Below are 20059 nucleotides of genomic sequence, written 5' to 3' on the forward strand. Positions count from 1 at the left end.
ACATGTGATGTGGAATCTTTAATTAGTAGTAGTGAGTCTCATTCCTTTCAGACAGGGAGCATCCACCAGGTGGCTGAGGGGCCCGTCTTCTGGGAGGGGCCCTTCAGGAACCGCAGTGGCTCTGGTCAGGTGTAGGATGAACAGACAATGGACACTGCAGGAACTTGGCTCAGGGTTGGTGGTTGGTGGTTTCAGTTGCTAAGTCGTGTCCAACTCTTGTGACCCCACGAACTGTAGCCTGCAGGCTCCTCTGTTCATGGGATTCTCCAGACAAGAATACCGGATGCACTCCGTTCTCCAGGCGATTTTCCCAACCCTGGAATCGAGCCCTGGTCTCCTGCATTGTAGGCAGAGTCTTTACTGACTGAGCTAGGAGGGAAGCCCTTGCTTCGGGTTGTTGCTGTTCAGTTGCTCAGTCATGTCCAACTCTTCGAGCCCCAGGGACTGCAGCCCGCCAGGCTCCTCTGTCTTCCACCATCTCCTGGAGTTTGCTCAGATTCATGTCCTTTGAATCAGTGATGCCATCCAACCATCTCATCCTCACCATGCTTAGGGTGATCTGATCCAAATTTGTGTGTGTGTGTTAGTCACTCAATCGTGTCCGACTCTTTGTGACCTCATGGACTGTAGCCCACCAGGCTCCTCTGTCTATGGAATTCTCTAGGCAAGAATACTGGAGTGGGTTGCCATTTCCTTCTCCAATCTAAATTTAGATCTGGAATTGGAATTGGACTTTGATTCTGTGGGGCTTGTTGGATTTATGCTGTTTTTGTTTGTTTATTTATTGTTTTTGTTTTGTTTTTAATCATAGCAGGGTCCTGCAAAGCACATTTCAGAAAGCTGAAGTGAATTAAAGAGGATTCAAGATCTTCACCGGGTCTTGACTGGTCGTCAAGTGCAGCAGTTCTCCCAGCTGAAAACAAGATAAGCTAAGAAGTATATTTTCCAATATTACAACTGCGTTTGCTTCCCTTAAAGCCTGGAAAGCAAAATTAAAATTAAGTCTGGTTTGGGTGTAAATAATATATTTAAGCTTAAAAAGAAAAAAAAAATAACAACCGCGCGAGAGGAGGGATAGGATTCAGAGAAAGCTGCACACGGAAATCCAGGGGCTCAGTGCCTGTGACCGCGGCTCCGGCTCCAAGAGTAGCCGGGCTCGAGAGGACCTCGGGAAGAAAGCAGAGGAGGGTGGTGAGGGACTGCGGGGCAGGGAAGGCCACCCCCCAAAGGGGCATCATTGTGCAGGAAGTGAGAGTTTGGTCTGTATTTTGATTATGACATCATTACATAATTGTCCACATTTGCAAAAAGTCATATACCAGTATATGGTATCAGTTACATAATATTATAAATTACATTGTACTATGTAAAATCAGGGGCTTCCCTGATAGCTCAGTTGGTAAAGAATCCACTTGCAATGCAGGAGACTCCGGTCCAATTCCTGGGTTGGGAAGATCCCCTGGAGAAGCGAAAGGCTACCCACACCAGTGTTCTGGCCTGGATAATACAGGCTATACAGTCCATGGGGTTGCAGAGTCAGACACAATTGAGCAACTTGCACTTTCTGTAAAATACTATATATAAATAAGTTATCTATGAATAAATTATACTACATAATTATTATTGTATCTACAAAAATAATACTATCATATGAGTCTATAAATTATATTTGTAATGTGTAAATGGTTTGACACTTCAATGAGCTGACTTAGAAAAGAAAACATCAGAGCGGGAGAGGGTTGTTCCTAGCGAAGCTGCTACCTGTCCACCCCGTCCACAGGACACTGTTAGCGAGGGACTTTGACCCTCTGGGCAACTCACCCCACCCCAGTTGGAACAAAAGGACATTGGAATAAATAAGAATACCCTCAAGGGTCTCCCTGGCCAAGACGTCCACCCGGTTCTGTCCCTTCCAGCACCCATACACCTCTCGGCTGTATCTGAGAAGACCGAGCAGCATCAAGTCCCTGTGGACGAGAGGCAGGACCGCCCGGAGGTGCCTGCTCCACAGGAGATCTTCAGGCAAAGAGACCCCCAGCACAGGAGTCCCAGCTCCTAATTGTGGTGACGCTGATCGTGGCCGGACCTGTGGTCTAGACCTCTGCTTTCCACACTGTGTCATGGGTCTTCCTGCTGTCTGGGCTTTACATCATTTTCATCATTTCACTCGGTAGCTACACACCAGACACTTGTACCCCTAAAAGCACATCCTGGAATTTACCACTGAGAAAGTGGAGGCCTCCTCGCAGTGTGTGAGTTTTCCCGGGAGTAATAGCTTGGCTGATGCAGGAAAAACATGTGGGACAGGCAAGCAAGTTGAGGGTGAATCTCAACAAAAAGCCTGGCATCCCTGCGGCCCAGTGGTTAAAACTCCGGCTTCCACTTCAGGGGGCGTGGTGGCAGTCCCTGGCTGGCGAACTAAGAGCTCACATGCTGCATGCCACGGCCAAAAAGAAAAAGACTACCTATTTCCTGCCCCCAGAGTGGAGCTGAAACTGGTTCACTCAAGGCTCCCAGATCCTACTTAATTTTGCTCACTCTGGAGCTGAGAAAACCATAAATTTTCTCTTCAGGGTGTGGGGGTGTGGGGGTGTGTGTTCACATAGCTACTTTGCAGAATTACTCTGCTTGCCCAATTGCTCTCTAATGCATAGAGATGAGAAAGGAAGTCAAGTTCCATTTCCCGGGCAGCCTCAGCATTCTTCATTTTTGCACCATGTGGAGCTGCCTCCTCTTTAGATTTGGGGTCCATGTAGAATAACGCTGGGCTGGAAGAGTAACACACAAACTGAAATCAAGATTCCCGGAAGAAATATCAGTAACCTCAGATATGCAGATAACACCAACCTTATGGCAGAAAGTGAAGAACTAAAAAGCCTCTTGATGAAAGTGAAAGAGGAGAGTGGAAAAGTTGGCTTAAAGCTCAACATTCAGAAAACTAAGATCATAGCACCTGGTCCCATCACTGCATGGCAAATAAATGGGGAAACAGTGGCTGACTTTATTTTGGGGGGGCTCCGAAATCACTGCAGATGGTGACTGCAGCCATGAAATTAAAAGACGCTTACTCCTTGGAAGGAAAAGTTATGGCCCACCAAGACAGCATATTAAAAAGCAGAGACGTTACTTTGTCAGCAAAGGTCCATCTAGTCAAGACTGTGGTTTTTCCAGTAGTCACATATGGATGTGAGAGTTGGACTATAAAGAAAGCTGAGTGCTAAAGAATTGATGCTTTTAAACTGTGGTGTTGGAGAAGACTCTTGAGAGTCCCTTGGACTGCAAGGAGATCCAACCAGTCCATCCTGAAGGAGATCAGTCGTGAGTGTTCATTGGAAGGACTGATGTTGAAGCTGAAACTCCAATACTTTGGCCACCTGATGAGAAGAGCTGATTGATTTGAAAAAACCCTGATGCTGGGAAAGATTGAAGGCGGGAGGAAAAGGGGACAACAGAGGATGAGATGGTTGGATGGCATCACTGACTCAATGGACATGAGTTTGGGTAAACTCCGGGAGTTGGTGATGGACAGGGAGGCCTGGTGTGCTGCAGTTCAAGGGGTCGCAAAGAGTTGGACATGACGGAGCGACTGAACTGAACTGTAGAGTGTGAAGAGGCCGTGTGTCTCCCTGGCCTTGCTTGGCCCAGGCCCCAGTCTGGAGAAGGGCCTGACTCCATGCCCGGCCCTGAGCACGTACGGGGGGGGGGGGGGGGGGGGGGGGTTACTTCCCAGGGGTTGGGAAGGCCTCCGGGTCCTTGTGGTTCACCTGGGCTCGGAGATTCCAGCAGGCTCCTCCCATTCCCAAGGGCTCCTCTCCCTGTGGCATTTTTCTGAAAGGCAGCCACTCTGGGCAGGGCCTTCTGGGGTCAGTCACCCCCTCCCTGCAGCTACTGTCGCCCCGTCCACCGCTGGCCCTGGGCCCGCACCCCAGACGGTCACGGGTCCCCCCCACCCATCTCGTCCTCTGTGATCTTAGACTCCTATGAGGGTGGGGCACATCCTTTAAAGGCACTGACCTGCCCGGAATGAGCCTCCGTGTGTGGCCGCTGTGCCCTCAGCATCCCGAGCCTGGGGCAGGGGCATATGAGGGTGATGCTGGAAAAAGAGGGGGCGCACAGAAGAAGAAGCGGGTGTGGAAAGGGACAAATTGCACTGACTTCATCATTTTTCATGTAGGAAGAGTTTCTAAAATGGCTTACTTTTTAAAAAGCCAAACAGATCCCAAAGCCTCCGCTTTTTATAGAACATCAGTCCTGGTTCCAAATTAGCAAGCCTTAATCTTCCGCCTGGTCTAGTTCTGAAGTGACTGTTAAGCTGCTGGGTTAGGACGATCATCCTTGCCGAGGCGGGGGGAGGCGGGGAAGGGGCGGGGAAGGGGCGGGGTGTGGGCCCGAGCGCAGGAAGCCGTCACCCAGCCTCTGAGGAGCCCCTGTGAGCTGGAAAGACACAGCCAGAGGGGGTGGCCTGGGCTCCGGTGCCCCCGGCATCCCCAACCGTCCCGGGGAAAGCTTGCTGGGCCAGCGTCAGGTGCGCCACCCTGAGGCATCTTTTCTTCCGCTTTCTCTTTTGAGCATCACTGGGGGATCGTTCACCTAGGATCACGCTGGCAGTGCATCATGTTTGTCGGGAAGAATTCATTTTCTGTGCAAATCAGAAGGTTTCTGAAGAAAAGTAAGGTGTTTTCAGAAAGCTGTGCTCGGCCCCTGCCTGGAGCTCAGGCACCAAGCTGCTTCCCCTGCTTGCTTCAGGGCAGCCTTGAGCTGGGGCCCCAGCTCCCCAGCGCCGCCCTGGGGGCCAGGCCAAGGACAGCACCCACATGGGAGCTTCCTCCACTTGGACCCTGTGTATTCGTTTCCTCAAGTACTGTAACAAAGGGCCACAAACTGGCTGACTTCAGTTCAGTCCCTCAGACATGTCTAACTCTTTGCAACCCCATGGACTGAAGCATGCCAGGCCTCCCTGTCCATCACCAACTCCCAGAGTTTACCCAAACTCATGTCCACTGAGTCGGTGATGCCATCCACCCATCTCTTCCTCTGTCATCCCCTTTTCCTCCTGCCTTCCATCTATCCCAGCATCAGGGTCTTTTACAAAGAAAGAGTCGGTTCTTCACATCAGAAGGCCAAAGTATTGGAGCTTCAACATCAATCCTTCCAATGAATATTCAGGACTGATTTCCTTTACAATGGACTGGTCAGATCTCCTTGTGGTCCAAGGGGCTCTCAAGAGTCTTCTCCGATACCACAGTTCAAAAGCATCAATTATTCGGTGCTCAGCTTTCTTCACAGTCCAACTCTCACATCCATATGTGACTACTGGAAAAACCATAGCTTTGACTAAATGAGCCTTTGTCAGCAATGTAATGTCTCTGCTTTTTAATATGCTTTCTAGTTTGGTCATAACTTTTCTTCCAAGGAAAAAGCATCTTTTAATTTCATGGCTGCAGTCACCATCACTTAAAAAAAGAGAAACGAATTCTCGTAGTTCTGGATCAAGGTGTCATCAGGGTTGATTCCCTGCCTCTTTTCTGGCCCTGGGGGCTGCCAGCGATCCTTGGGGTTCCCTCACTTGCGGAAGCATCAGCCTGGTCTCCAGCGTCATGTGGCCTTCTCCTCTGTGTGGCTGTCTCCACATGGCCTTCTTACAAAGATGCTGGTCGTGCTGGGTGAGGGGCCCTCTCTCATTCAGCATGACCCTCTGCAATCTCAACTTGATTACATCTGCAGACTCTGCTTCCAAATAAGGCCGTGTTCTGAGGTTCCAACTGGACAGGAGTTGGAGGTACAGGGGACACTAGTCAACTCCATACACCCAACAGTAACAGCCCCAGCTCCAGACAGAAAGGGGCCGGTTTCCTTTCACAGGATGTGTCCAAGAGCTGGGTCGTGCCCAAAGTCTTGAGATCCGAGGGCATGGAGGGGTCATGAAGACTGAGTCACCTGAAGGCCAGGGTCGGGGGCTGGGCCCTCCAGCAGCCAGCTTCCCTCACTCTGGACACCGTGTCTCCTCTGGCCCAGCCTCTCCCAATACCCTGGGGGCTCTCCTCCCTGTCTTCCCCCCAAGAGATGCTGTCCCCATCTTTAGAACTTCTCCCATCTTTAAGTGAAATGACTACATCATTCTATCTGCTCATTGTGCAAATCTTGGACAAATTCTCACACGTCCACGCTTGACTACACATCTCACCACTCAGCATTCTGGTGGATTCCACTTAAGCCATGTTTAAATATTTGAAGATTATTTTTGGGGTGGGTACTTTCCCTGGGGTTCCAGTGAAGACTCCGCCTTCCAGTGCAGGGGGTGTGGTTTCAATTCCTGGTCGGGGAACGAAGATCCCCCCTGCCACAGGGTGCGGTCAAAAATGAAACTAAATGAATAAATAGAGCAAAGTCAAGCAATGAAGTCATCCATTTATTTAAAAGATAATTTTTTTTTTTGGTACGACACAAATGAACCTGTCTACGAAACAGAAACTGACTCACAGACACAGAAATCAGACTTTTGGTTGCCAAGGGGGAGGGGCTGGGGGAGGGAAGGCGTGGGAGTTTGGGAATAGCAGATGCAGACAAGTATATATAGGACGGATAAACAACAAGGTCCCAGTGTAGAGCACAGGGAACTATTTTCAATATCCTGGACTAAACAGTAATGGAAAGGAATATGAAAAAGAACATATTAATGTATATGTATAGCCAACTCACTTTGCTGAGCTGCAGACAGTAACAGAACGCCGCAAATCAACCGCACTTCAATAAAAGATAGAAATGAAGACTGGTTTTTGGACCCGGGATTTACAGATTCAGGTCCATCATCACCCTTGGTTCAGCACACATCATCGTGGTAGTGGTTGTCCCTCAGTCGTGTCTGACTTTGCGACCCCCATGGACTGTAGCCCGCCAGGCTCCTCTGTCCATGGGATTCTCCAGGTGAGAACGCTGGAGTGGGTTGCCATTTCCTCCTCCACGAGATCTTCCCGACCCAGGGGTCGAACCCGGGTCTCCCACATTGCAGGCAGATTCTTTACCAGCTGAGCCTCCAGGGAAGCCAGCACAGCATCGTGGTGCCTTGCTTCTCCTACTTCACTTCTGTCACGTGTCTCAGAATATAACTGCATGGCGATGACGGCTGATGCCTGTCTTTTGCGTTGGGCGTTGCTCCCAGTGTTTCGTGCGCATGTTCACTGAATCCCTATCGTACCCTCGGCCGTGGTGTGCTCCGCCAGCACCCCATCACCCCGACGAGCTTGTGAGGAGAGTAACTGTTACATTCTCGGGAATTTTGTGAGTCGGTTCTTAAACCACTGGGAGCTTGAAATGGTCATTATGGAAATATTTACCTCCACAGAAACCAGGAGACGCCACAGGTCAAGGTCCTTGAATTGAGAGCCCCTTTAGCTTCATGCCATTGCCTGTGGGGTTGACACTCTAATGCTCCCACTTTACAGATGAAGAAACTGAGATGCCTGCCAAGGACACATAGCTAGGACAGGGCAAGCCTGAATTTGACCCCAGGAAGACGCCCAGCCTCACGACCCCATAGCTACTATTCACCCCCTGGTGTCTCCCACCCACCACAGGCAGCCTCCCCAGGTGTTAAAAACTCAAGATGGAAATTCCAGTGACTGCGTAATATTCCATCATATTATCCCTCAGGAGAGCAGAGACCGTTCAGTGGGTTTCCTTTCCCACAATGGTGAATGCCGCTTCACTTCTAGAGTGACAGGAACAAAATCTGGGATGGATTTACTGTGAGAGCTGCTGCTCGACTCGCTCACACACACACTCACACACCCACATCTACACATTCACACGCATGTGCACACACAGACACATGCAAACAGACACAGGTTCATACACCTACATATACCTATTTGCTCCCCATATGCACACGGGCTTCTCAGGTGGCGCTGGTGGTAAAGAAGCCTCCTGCAATGCAGGAGACATAAGAGATGTGGGTTCAGTCCCTGGGTGGGGAAGATCCCCTGGAGAAGGAAATGGCAACCCACTCCAGTGTTCTTGCCTGGAGAATCCCATGGACAGAGGAGCCTGGCGGGTTACAGTCCATAGAATCAAAAACAGACACAACTGAAGTGACTCAGCACGCACACACACACGCATGCTTCTACAATCTCCCAGCACTCAGCACGGAGACAGCCTTCAGGACACATCAGGTTCGGGGATTCTTTCTCTTCCCAAGAATTAGGATTCCTGGGGGGCAGGGAAGCCAGGACCAGTTTCCTGAAGTGCTCAGCAAGGTGCCCAGCCTGTATAAAGGGCCCCATGGCTATTCTCAGATGAAGGCAGAAATCATGAAGAAATGAGCAAACATATCTCTGACTTGGAAAACTCCTTGTGACATCTTAGTTATCAACATCTCTTTCCTCGTGGGGTGTATTAGTTTACTCACACTGCTGTAACAAAACCCTGCGGACTGGATGACTTAAACAACAGGAATGTATCGTCTACCAGGTCTGGAGAAAGAAGTCCAAGGTCCAGCAGTGGGCACGTCTGATTCCTGCTGAGACTGTGGGGGAGAAGCTGGACCGTGTCTCTCTTCCGGCTTCTGGAGGTTTGCTGGCCATCTTGGTGTTCCTTGGCTTGCAGGCACTTCAGCCCAGTGTCTGTCTTCACGTTCCCGTGACATTCCCCCCACGTGTGTGTCTGTGTGCAGATTTCCTCTTTTTTGTAGCAGTCCCATTGGATCAGGGACCACCCCCCACTCTAGAATCACCTCATCTTAGCTAATTGCATCTCCGCCAGCCCATCTCGGAGTCAAGTCACATCCTTGGGGACCAGAGTTTTGGGCTTCAGCTCTGAATTTGGGGCAGAGCTTCCTCAGTGGTCAGTGGGAAAAGAACGTGTCTTCAGTGCAGGAGACACAGGAGATGCGAGTTCGATCCCTGGGTCAGGATGATCCCGTGGAGGAGGAAATGGTAACCCACGTTAGTACTCTTGCAAGAAAAATCCGTTGCACAGAGGAACCTGGTGGGCTGCAGTCCATGGGGTCACAAAGAGTCGGACCTGACTGAGCAATTGAGGAGGCTCGACAAAATTCAACTTTAGACCTGTGGTGCTGGAGAAGACTCTTGAGAGCCCCTGGGACTGCAAGGAGATCAAACCAGTCAATCCTAAAAGAAATCAACCCTGAATATTCATTGGAAGGACTGATGCTGAAGCTGAGCTCCGATACTTTGGCCACCCATGTGAAGAGCTGACTCATTGGAAAAATCCCTGATGCTGGGGAAGATGGAAGGCAGAAGGAGAAGAGGTCGACAGAGGAAGAGATGGTTGGATGGCATCAAAATGATTGGGTGGTATCATCGACTCAATGGACATGAGTTTGAGCCAACTCTAGGAGATAGTGAAGGGCAGGGAAGCCTGGTGTGCTGCAGTCCATGGGGTCACAAAGAGTCGGACACGACTTGGCGACTGAACAACAACAACGTGGGCATCTCACCTTCTCTCTCCCCTGCAGCTCCCCACGCCAGGTGGGCCATTTGAGACAATAGCACAGAAGACAACTGTGTACTCTCTCGTCTCTTAACTGCTCACTAAACCTTCCTCTAAATACCCCACATCCACTCACAGGGTCACGATACAGCTTTCAGGATTCATTTGGTAGAAATGAAGCTAACTGAAAAGACCGTAAGGTAATGGATATTTCTACACCGTATCTGAGGCTCCGACCTTGAGCTATCTTTCCACACATCTGACATGAGAAAGACTATGGTGTGATTGTCTTCGGGGTTACTTAATCATAAATCTGCTAAATCCTCTCAAGAAGAGAGGAGGATTAAACAGATGGCCCCTTCAGTCTGTTCCTTGTGAGCGCAGCATTAGTTTAATCATGATAGAAATCTCACATCTATTAATGTCTCTTTCAACAGTTCCTAATTCACATTCTTCATAAATATTCCAGAGAGCAATGCAGCGATTTTCTTAAGCTAATACACAAGAGGAGAAATTTGAGAGCCTTCTAAGAAGTTATCAAATTTGCCCCCGGCTCCCCTCCCCTGCCCCCAAAATTGTAGGCTTCTAAGGTTGGGCTCTTCTCTGATAGACTTCCATCAAAAACTTGTGACTCAAATCTTTCCAAGCACAAGACAAGAGATTAGGGCTGTGGGAGGGATCTGTTCCTCCAGCTGTGTGACTTTGGACAAATTACCCAACCTCTCTGAGAGTTACGGCCAACATGCATAAGTGTAAGAGGCACCTAGAATAGTCAAATTCACAGTGTCAGAAAGTACATTCATTGGCAGCTGCCAGAGGCTGGGAGTGAGGTGGACTGGGCAGTTAGTGTTCAACGGGGTCAGAGTTTCAGTTTAGGAAGGTGAAAAATCCAGGAGATGCGCGATAGAGTTCACAATGTGAATGTAGTTAGTGCCGCTCAACTGTGCAGTTAAATAAGGTTAACATAGTATGTTTTTATATTATGTGACTTTTTCACAATTAAAAAAAATTTAATAAGAAAAAAGAGAGAGGGAGCACAAAACCTCCTTGTCATGGTGGGTGTGGGGATTAAATGAAGTGATATGGGTGGAGTCTCTGACACAGAGCAGGCCCACGCTAAACACTGGATCCCTTGCACCCCTCCCCTGAGAAGGGGTCTTAACCAGCCTCCCATCCCCTCCCCACTACCCACAAGGAAATTACAGCCTCCCAAGCACATGAGTCACTTGCAAATATAAAATGTTAGTCTACAACTGCTCTAATGCATTTTTAAATAAGGAACTCATAATTATGTTAGAACTCTGGATTCTAGAATTCTGTCAAGACAAGAATTATCAGCCTTGAAGTTCTGCGGTTCTCCCCCACCCTTCGTCTAAACAAACAGCCTCAGCTCAGGCTTGGAAATGCCTCCAGTGCCTATGTTTGCTTGCCTGCCCACCTGCCTGCCTGATGACTGGGCCTGCCACATGGTCATTAAGTAAGGGAGTGGACAGTGGGTGAGGTCCAGTGGTGCTGGGTGCAGAGAGCCTGACCACCAGTACAGACAGCCTTGTGGTTCCTGTGTGCTCAGAAGCCCAGACGTCTAAGACTGCTGGACAAAGCCATCAGGGACCCAGGCTTCTCCAACTCTTGTCCAGTGGGCTTTTCTGGTTGCCTCTTGGTTTCAAAAGGGCTGCTGCAGCTCTAGACAACATATCTTCTTTCAAGACAGCAAGAAGGGAAAAGGGGAGGCTCTGACCATGTCTGTGTCTTTTATCAGGAAAGTAAGAGTGTTCCTTGCAAACCCATGGACTGGAGCCCGCCAGCCTCCTCTGTCCATGGGATTCTCCCAGCAAGAACCCTGGAGTGTGTAGTCACTCCCTTCTCCAGGGGTATCTTCCTGACTCAGGGATCCAACCTGAGGCTCTCACGTTGCGGGCAGATTTCTTACTGTCTAAGCCACCAAAGACTTTGCAAAAGCCAGGGGACTTCTGCTTCCTTCAAGGGTACATATTTTGCTAACAAGGCAGAGGTGAGGGAGGGCTTTTGCATGGATTGCTAAAGAGTCTGCCATAGAAACTCAGAATGTTCTGAAGGCAGCCATTTAGGAGAGGGGCTAGTAAATAAGTTGATGCCTTTCTGAGATGCCAGGAATTGGGGATAGCCCTGTCCTAGAAGCCTTGTTGTTCAGGCTCCTCCATTATTTTTGTGAAGACAGAAAAGAAAGTGGAAAATGGTCAGCATACACACACATACAACACTAATCTGCTTTTTTTTTTTTTTTCTGTTTTTGGAGTGCCACACTGCATATGGGCTCTTAGTTCCCAGCTAGGAATTGAACCCCTGCCCCCTGCAGGGGAAGTGTGGAGTCTTACAGTAGTATCACCAGGGAAGTCCAATCTATTGCTCTTTAAAAGCAAGGACAGTTTTACAGTTTGGTCTAATGTTTTGGAGAGAGCAATACCCTGATCATTCTGGTACATTCATATTCGTTTTGGAAACAATGCTTGTGACAATAAATGAAAACGACAAGCTTTTGAAAAGCATGCCTAGACTTGCCCATCTAAAAGGAGCTCGTCGTGGGGGTGTCGGCACATCCTACTTTTCAATAATACAGCTTGCCTTTGCCGAGACATCTACGTGGTGCTTATAACATCCAGGTGAAGAGGCACATAAGAAAACCAGTTTGATTGCTTTCAAAAGCAGTCCTCAGTTTTCACCTAAAAATGCCTTATTTAACCTAAATTTGATCACTCCCTTTCTCCCCAGAATCTTCTCTGAATGACTCAGCTTTTGCTAGAATTCAAATCACCCTCAGCGTTTGAAGTTGTGCGGTTTTTTTTTTTTTTTTAATAATATATCGTAGACAATTTACCACAAGGTTTGAAAGCAGTCCAAGTGTTAGGGACGCTGAAATATGCATGTCACTTCTCAAGGTGACTCTCTTTGGGGTCCTTGCTTCTGCAGCAGGTGAACTATCTGCTGTGTAACCGTGACGCATCTCCTGGGCTCCGGAGAAGGCTCATGGGCCTGCCAGGGGCTGGCCACCCTGGGGAGCCCGAGCTCCCATGGGAGAAATGCCCAGAGGGTGAATATGTACCTTGAGGCTCAAAGTGAAAAGTGAAAGTGTTACTACTCCTTCAGTCCTGTCCCACTCTTCGTGACCTCATGGACTGTGGTCTGCCAGGCTCCTCTGTCCATGGAAATTTCCCAGGCAAGAATCCTGGAGTGAGTTGCCATTCATTTCCTCCTCCAGGGGATCTTCACAATCCAGGGATCGAACCCAGATCTCCTGCGTTGCAGGCAGATTCTTTACCATCTGAGCCACCAGGGAGACTCTTTGGAGGCTTAAAAGAGTTCCCAAATACAAATAAAAATAGGTGAGTAGTAGGCTGGATCCTGGAACATGTTGACATGGAGAAAAATGAACTAACATGCTGAGCTGGACAAGCCATCCTTGGCTGGGCGCTGGGACCTCTGAGGTCAGGAGCTCCCAGGGCACGGGGCTAACACTGGGTAAGGTCAGCCGTGGACCTGTCCCTAACAGGCCAACTCAGCCACTCCTGTGCTGTTTCCAGGGGAATGAGTTATTCCACTATCACATTCGAGCCCTGGGAGCCCCCTGGGGAAACTGGCAGAAGGATGCAGAATGGGGCCCAGGTGGCAGATGCCCCAAGACAGGCTGGCACAGTGGCTAAGAGGGCAGGTGGCATTCCTCTGTCCCTTGCTCTGGGTTTTTTCCCTCCTGTTTGCAAAATCCAGGCACTGAGCAAGCCTGCCCCTTGCACGGGTGGCATTCGAAGTCACAGCTGCTCTGGGCTGAGATCGTTAAATTAGCAAGATTTAATTAGGTCATCATCCCTGCCAGTGCCTTTATTCAATTACTCATTCACTCTCATCCCACAAGCATTTATTAAGTACCCACTACGTGCCAACTACTGGCACGATGGTGCTTAACCGTTTGGGAGCCCAGAGTGATTATAAGATAAATCTTCTTTGGTGAGCCTGAGAGCAGCGTCTGCGATCCTTTATGGAAAAACCATCAAATCATCATCTTTAATAAAGGCAGATGGTACACACAGATTTGCAGGCGTGATAGGAGTTCATTATAAGTTTATTATAAGTACTTTCATCAGAGTAATTTCAAGGTCTTTTAAACTATTATAACACCACCCCCCCCCCGCAAGGGACGGCATTTCGCAAGCCTGAATAACGTTGGTTTGGCATCCAATGTAGTCAGCCCCCCGGCAGGTGATTAGGGAGACCTGGCTACAAGGGAATTGTTATTATTTGGTGACCAGGAAAAGTGGAGCCAGCTCACTCACCCAAGAAGAGAAAGGCCAAGAGAAAAATCAACCTGGGAGCTGGGTCCCGTTGTCGGTGTATATTCATTTATGTGCTGAGAACCAGGTTCAATCCCTCCATCTCAGAGAGAGGGTTCTCCCGGCGAGGGCAGAAGATGGGGAAGGTGCCACGCTCTTGGGAACAGACTCGGGGGTCCTGCTTCTGCGTGGTTCTAGGGCCTCCCTGGTCTCGGTACCCTGCTGCCGGAGACCCTGCAGAGAGGGGCTTTCCATCATGATTCTCGTGAAGGCCTCGCTTAAAACCCTTTTACTCATCAACTCTGGGCTGCACCCAGACAAGGCGTGTGCCCCTACACGGCCCTTCACTGTCTAAACTTGGCTTACATCCCGGGGGCTTCTCTCACTGTTCCTTGGGCCAACCCCCACCACCCGCACACACACACACACACATCACTAAGACACCACCGTCGCCCAGCCCAGGCCTGGCTCTCTTTTTCTGCAGTTTCTAGACCTGCCTGACTCTATTCCCAATTCCCACTGCATGCTTTTCCCTGGGACCCCGCCAGTTTCTCCTCCTCCAAACACAGGATCTTCAGGCCTCATGCCCCCAGCACACAGACAGTGAGAGCCAGGTAACCTGTCTTTCTTCCCCCATCAGGCTCTGTGACAAAGAAATAGAACTGCTTTCCGAGGATAAGTGCCGGTTAGATCAGAACTAATCCTCCTGTGATCAGTTTGGGGCTGATTTCCATGCAAATCGGAAATGCCTGCCAGCACTTACAGAGTGTCCCCAGGAGCCAGGATGTTCACACTTCTGCGCGTCTCATCCCCATAGCAACCTGCTCACGTGGGGACAATTACTCTCTCCACTCCCCAGAGAGTTTAAGTATATTTCTCGGGGTCACAGAGCTGGTGACGGACAGAGGCTGGATTCAACCCCAGACAGCCCAAGAGCCCACTCTCTTAGCCAGAGCCTGGAGGGCCTTGTCTCATCGAGGGTCCCCATCCCCAGGCCTCCATCACCCAGTCATCCGCTGCTGCTGGATTTGCCCTGATGTTCAGTGATCCTTGCCGTGTAACGAGCATCCCACATGTAATGACATCAAACAAGAACCATCGTATCATGTTCAGGGATTCTGTAGGTCAAGAGTTTCGACAGGCGGACGGGGGGATGGTTTGAAGGCCCAGCAGGGAAGACCTGAATGGTGTGGGGCTGGGGTCACCTGGATGCTTCTTCACTCTTAGCACCTGAAGTGGGATTGACTTGAGAGTGGGTTCAGCTGAGAATGCATATGGAACGCCTGCAAGTGACTTCTGTGGGTGCTGTGGGCTTCCTGCAGGGGGCAGCTTGGATCTGAGCAGGACTCTCCTGAGAAGGAACCTGCCAAAGGAACTGAGAAGGAACCTGCCAAAGGAACCGAGAAGGAACTTGCCAAGAGAACTGGGCAGAAGCTTGAGCTTGTTGGGATGCAGCCTCAGAATCACACAGCATCCCTGTGTGGGATAACCAAGGTCCTCGGGGAAGGAGGAGGAGGCCCCTCCCCCTTCTTGATGGGAGACTGGCGAGGTCTCACTGCAGAAGAACGCGAGAGATAGGAGAGGACCTGGGGCCATCTTTGGAAACCACAGTCTGTACTCACCGGCCTAGCCCTGGCCTCCCTCCTCCAAAAACTTTTTTAGCTCAATTACAGTTCACCCTCTGGTCCCAGGATACTAATTTCCCATTCTGTGTTCTTGTTTCCCTGGGAATGGGAAGCCAGCCCTGATGGGTAGCATACAAGCATCTGTTGGGTGGACTGGGTTTTCTAGGAGTGATACCACCGGGAACAAAAGTGGGCCCTGATCAGAGAGGCCCAGCTGCTCCCCACAGTGGCCTCCTGTTCGTGGTGTCCTGGAGTTTTTCCTGGTACTTAGGTGATAGAAGACAACAACACTGCTTCACATCATCAACTCCGGGCATTTATGACCAGAATCCATCCTCCAGTTTCTGCTGATGGAGGAGCTTGTTGAGAACACAGGTCCCAGGGGCCCACCCACAGGGTCTGGTCAAAATGGTCTGAGATCAGGCAGCATTGGTGGGGTTTTTTTGTTTTGTTGTTGTTTTATTTTGTTTTTGTAGTTGTTTTTTGACTACACTGGTTCTTAGTTGTAGCATAAGCGTTCTAGTTTCACGATCAGGGATCAAACTCTGGCCCTCTGCCTTGGGAGAGTGAAGCCTTAACCACCAGACCACTAGGGAAGTCCCAGCACTGGTGTTTTTTTCAGGGTTCCTGAGTCTGAGAACACCTGTGTTAGATGAAGGCCTTTGTGATCACTGGGCTAGACCACCTTCCCTCTCCAGAAACCAAGTGGGTACATGATACCTTCACTGGCTGCTAGACACAACACATTCTTTTTAAAGAGTCACCTGCCCACTGACCAAGGACAAGTAGCTATTTGTGCTGAAAAAAAATGGTGCAGATTCAACCTGTTTAGTTACTGTGTTCCTTTGTAGTGGCCTGTCAACAAAGAACTGAGATGCAGACTCCTTGTGTGGTTGTAACTCTGAATTATAACTCAAGAGCAGGGGCCAAGAGCATTTCCCAAAGGACTTCTGGCCTTTAAAAATGACTCTCCAGTGGGAGACAGGAGGAGGCTCCCTTTAAACTCGCTTTTCCTTGGTCTGGCGCAGTGCATGCAGGGCAACTTCACAAATGATGCTCAAAATATGTTTAACAGCAACTTAAAAATTTTGTGTTTGCGTGCTCCGTTGATCAGTTGTGTCTGACTCTTTGTGACCCCAGGGACTGTATTCTGACAGACTCCTCTGTCCTTGGAATTTTTCAGGCAAGAATACTGGAGTGGGTTGTCATTTCCTCCTCCAGGGAAGCTTCCCGACCAGGGATCGAACCTGTGTCTCTTGCACCTCCTGCATTGGCAGTGACGTTCTTTACCACTAGCGCCACCTGGTAGGGCGCAAAAGCTGAAGCTAGTACATCGGGATATTTACATACTCCTAAAATGCCAAGCGGCTGAACCCATCTCTTTTTTTCTAATTTGGTGTGAAACTCACAAAGATCACTGTAAGCAGTTTATTCATAACTGAGCAATAAAACCGTGACAAGATAAGCCCACTGCCCAAGTGGGGATGGGCTATATCTCCTTCTGTGTACAAACTCACCATATTGCAAAACTGTCAGCTTGTCTCCCGAGGTGAGAAGAAGTCCTCGGTGTTTGCTCAGAGCTGTTTCCTGCAGGCAACTCTTAAGTCCCAGGATGGGATCAAAAAGGGGCGAGATGCGTCTTCCCGTGCTAGGGAGGCCACCTCAGTTTTGACTAAGAGCCTCGGGTCTTGGTAGCAGCTGCCCTCAGTGGAGGGGCCTTGGTCGGATTCCTCAACCTCCTGTCAGGAAATAGGAGACCATGGTGGACCTTGTCCCTGGGGCTGTTAGGAGTTAACACAAGTGAAATACTTCAAACGTTCCCTGGCTCAGAGTAAACACTGTGAGGCGTTCACCATCCTTTCCCGTGTTGATACGGTCATGAACGGGGAAGTGGTTTCCTCCAGGGAATGAGGTTGCCTTCCCACCCCACTCCCCAAATTTGTAATAACCCATGCATAGCATTGCTGCAAAGCTCTTGTGGGTGTCCACACCCACCTCACACACACACACCCCTCACACACACACCCCCCCCACACACATGTCACACACACCTCATATACACACATGCATGCACACCCACCTCACACACACACATGCATGCACACCCACCTCACACACATGCATACACACACAGCTCACATACACACACATGCGCACACACACACGTACCTCACACATACCCCTCACAAACACACATGCACACACATACATACCTCACACACACACATCTCACACACACACCTCTCACACACACACCTCACACACACATGCGTACACACACACCATGTGCACACACACATACACATACGTACCTTACACACACAGCTTGCACTCACACACATACACACTCGTGCACACACATACCTTGTGCGTGCATACACACACTCCTCCCCTGATGACCTCCTCACTCTCAGTGGCTCCTGCACACAGTAGGTGCTCAACCCATGCACCTTGGCTAGAATTCATGTAACTCTGATCACCTGGGCAGGAAGAAGCAGGCTTGGAAAGCCATGCCTGGCCTCTAAGGCTGAGGACAATGTGAAGCCTCTGGACTCATGGATTCTTCTAGAAGCTCCTGTGGGCTCAGAAGCAATTTCTCCTCCTCCTCACCTTCTTCCAGGAAGTGATGCTCCTCTCTCCCGGGCAAACTCCAGGCCTCAGGGACTCTTTGCTGACGTCAGGGCCAGTTGGAAGTTTGCTCTGTTCTCAGGCCTCCTGGCTGGGAATATTTTTACTTATTTTTTTTTTATAATATATTAACTTATTTTAACTTTTTCTCTTTAAATAAATGCAAACTTACAGAAGAGTGGCAAAAACAGTACCAAAATTCCCACATACCCTTCACCCAGATGCATACCTGTTATTAACATTTTGCCCAATTTTGCCACATCATCCCTCTTTTTCTAGATAAATATATAATTTTCCCCCGATCTATTTAAAAGTAGGTTTCAGATATCATGCTCCTCTGTCCATGGAATTCTCCAGGAGAGAATACAGCAGTGGGTAGCCATTCCCTTCTCCAGGATGGAACCCAGGTCTCCTGCACGGCAGGCAAATTCTTTACCATCTGAGCCACCAGGGAAGCCAAATATTCCCAAATATATCTCCTAAGCACAAGGACATTCTTTTTTGTAACCGCAATGCAGTTATCTGAGTCAGGAAATTTGTCACTGATAGAATATTGTTCCTGATCACCAAGTGCCCCAGTGAGGCCTTCATAGCATTTTTCCCCCAGTCCAGGATGCACGTTAGATTTAGTTGCCAAGTGTGTCTGGTCTTTCTTCTGACCTCTTTTGTTAGCCTTCTCTTCATCTTGAATGACAATGGTATTTTTGAAGGGCATAAAAGAACATGACAGTTATTGCCAGAGAGTCGCCAGAGACTAGTATTAAAAATTCTATATAACTTTCACCAAGACGACCTGCAATTTGGGTTTATCTGATGTTTCAGATTTTGAGGGGAGAATGCACACTTAAGTAACCTTCTCACATTCTTCCATCTGGAGGCACACAATGTTCATTTTGTCCTTTTTTTAATTATTATTATGTTGCCTTTCAGTTTAAGCCTCATCTTTTAATATGCCTGTGGGCTATTTGTATATCATCTTTGAGAAAATATTTATGCAAGTCCTCTGCTCATTTTTAAACTGGGTTGTTTGTCTTACTATTGAGTTGTTAGAGATCTTCATGTATTCTGGGTACGGGACTCTTCTCAGATACGTCGCTTTGTCAGAATCTTCTCTGTCTCCGTGGGTTGTCTTTTCACTTTTCTTCCGATGCTGTCACGTTCATCACGATCAAGTGCAGCTTATAGACATTTTTTCCTTTGTTGCCTGTACTTTGGGTGTCATATCTGAGAAACCATTGCCAAATCCAATAACAAAAAGGTTTTCTTATATGTTTCCTTTTATAGTTTTTGCTCTTACATATAAATCTTTGGTCCATTTTAAGTTAATTTTTGAATAGGTCTAAGGTAAAGATCAGGATTCCCTGGTAGCTCAGCTGGTAAAGGATCCTCCTGCAAGGCAGGAGACCCCAGTTCGATTCCTGGGTCAGGAAGATCCGCTGGAGAAGGGACAGGCTACCCGCTCCAGTATTCTTGGGCTTCCCTGATGGCTTAGCTGGTGAAGAATCCACCTGCAATACGGGAGACCTGAGTTTGATCCCTGGGTTGGGAAGATCCCCTGGAGAAGGGAAAGGCTACCCACTCCAGTATTCTCGCCTGGAGAATTCCATGGATGGTATAGTCCATGGGGTTGCAAAGAGTCAGACATGGCTAAGCCACTTTCACTTTTACAAGATAAAGATCACAATTCATTCTTTTGCCTGTGGCTCTTCCAGTTATTGAAAAGACATTCTCCTTTTAATATTTATTTATGTGGCTGCACCTGGGCTTAGTGGTGGCACTTGGGATCTTTCGGTTTCGTTGAAGCATGTGGGATCTTTAGTTGCAGCATGCGAACTCTTGGCTGCAGCATGTGGGATCCAGCTCCCTGACCGAGAATGGAACCCAGGCCCCCTGCATTGGGAGCAGAGTCTCAGCAGAGTCTTAGCCACTGGACTACCAGGGAAGTCCCGAAAAGACATTCTTTCTCCCATTGAATGCTCTTGGCACCCTTGTTGAAAATCAGTTGACCACAGACACATGGGTCTATTTCTGGAACTCCATATTTCTCTTTTATTGGTC

Source organism: Capricornis sumatraensis, chromosome 18 (genome assembly GCF_032405125.1).
Source record: "Capricornis sumatraensis isolate serow.1 chromosome 18, serow.2, whole genome shotgun sequence".
Lineage (NCBI taxonomy): Eukaryota > Metazoa > Chordata > Mammalia > Artiodactyla > Bovidae > Capricornis > Capricornis sumatraensis.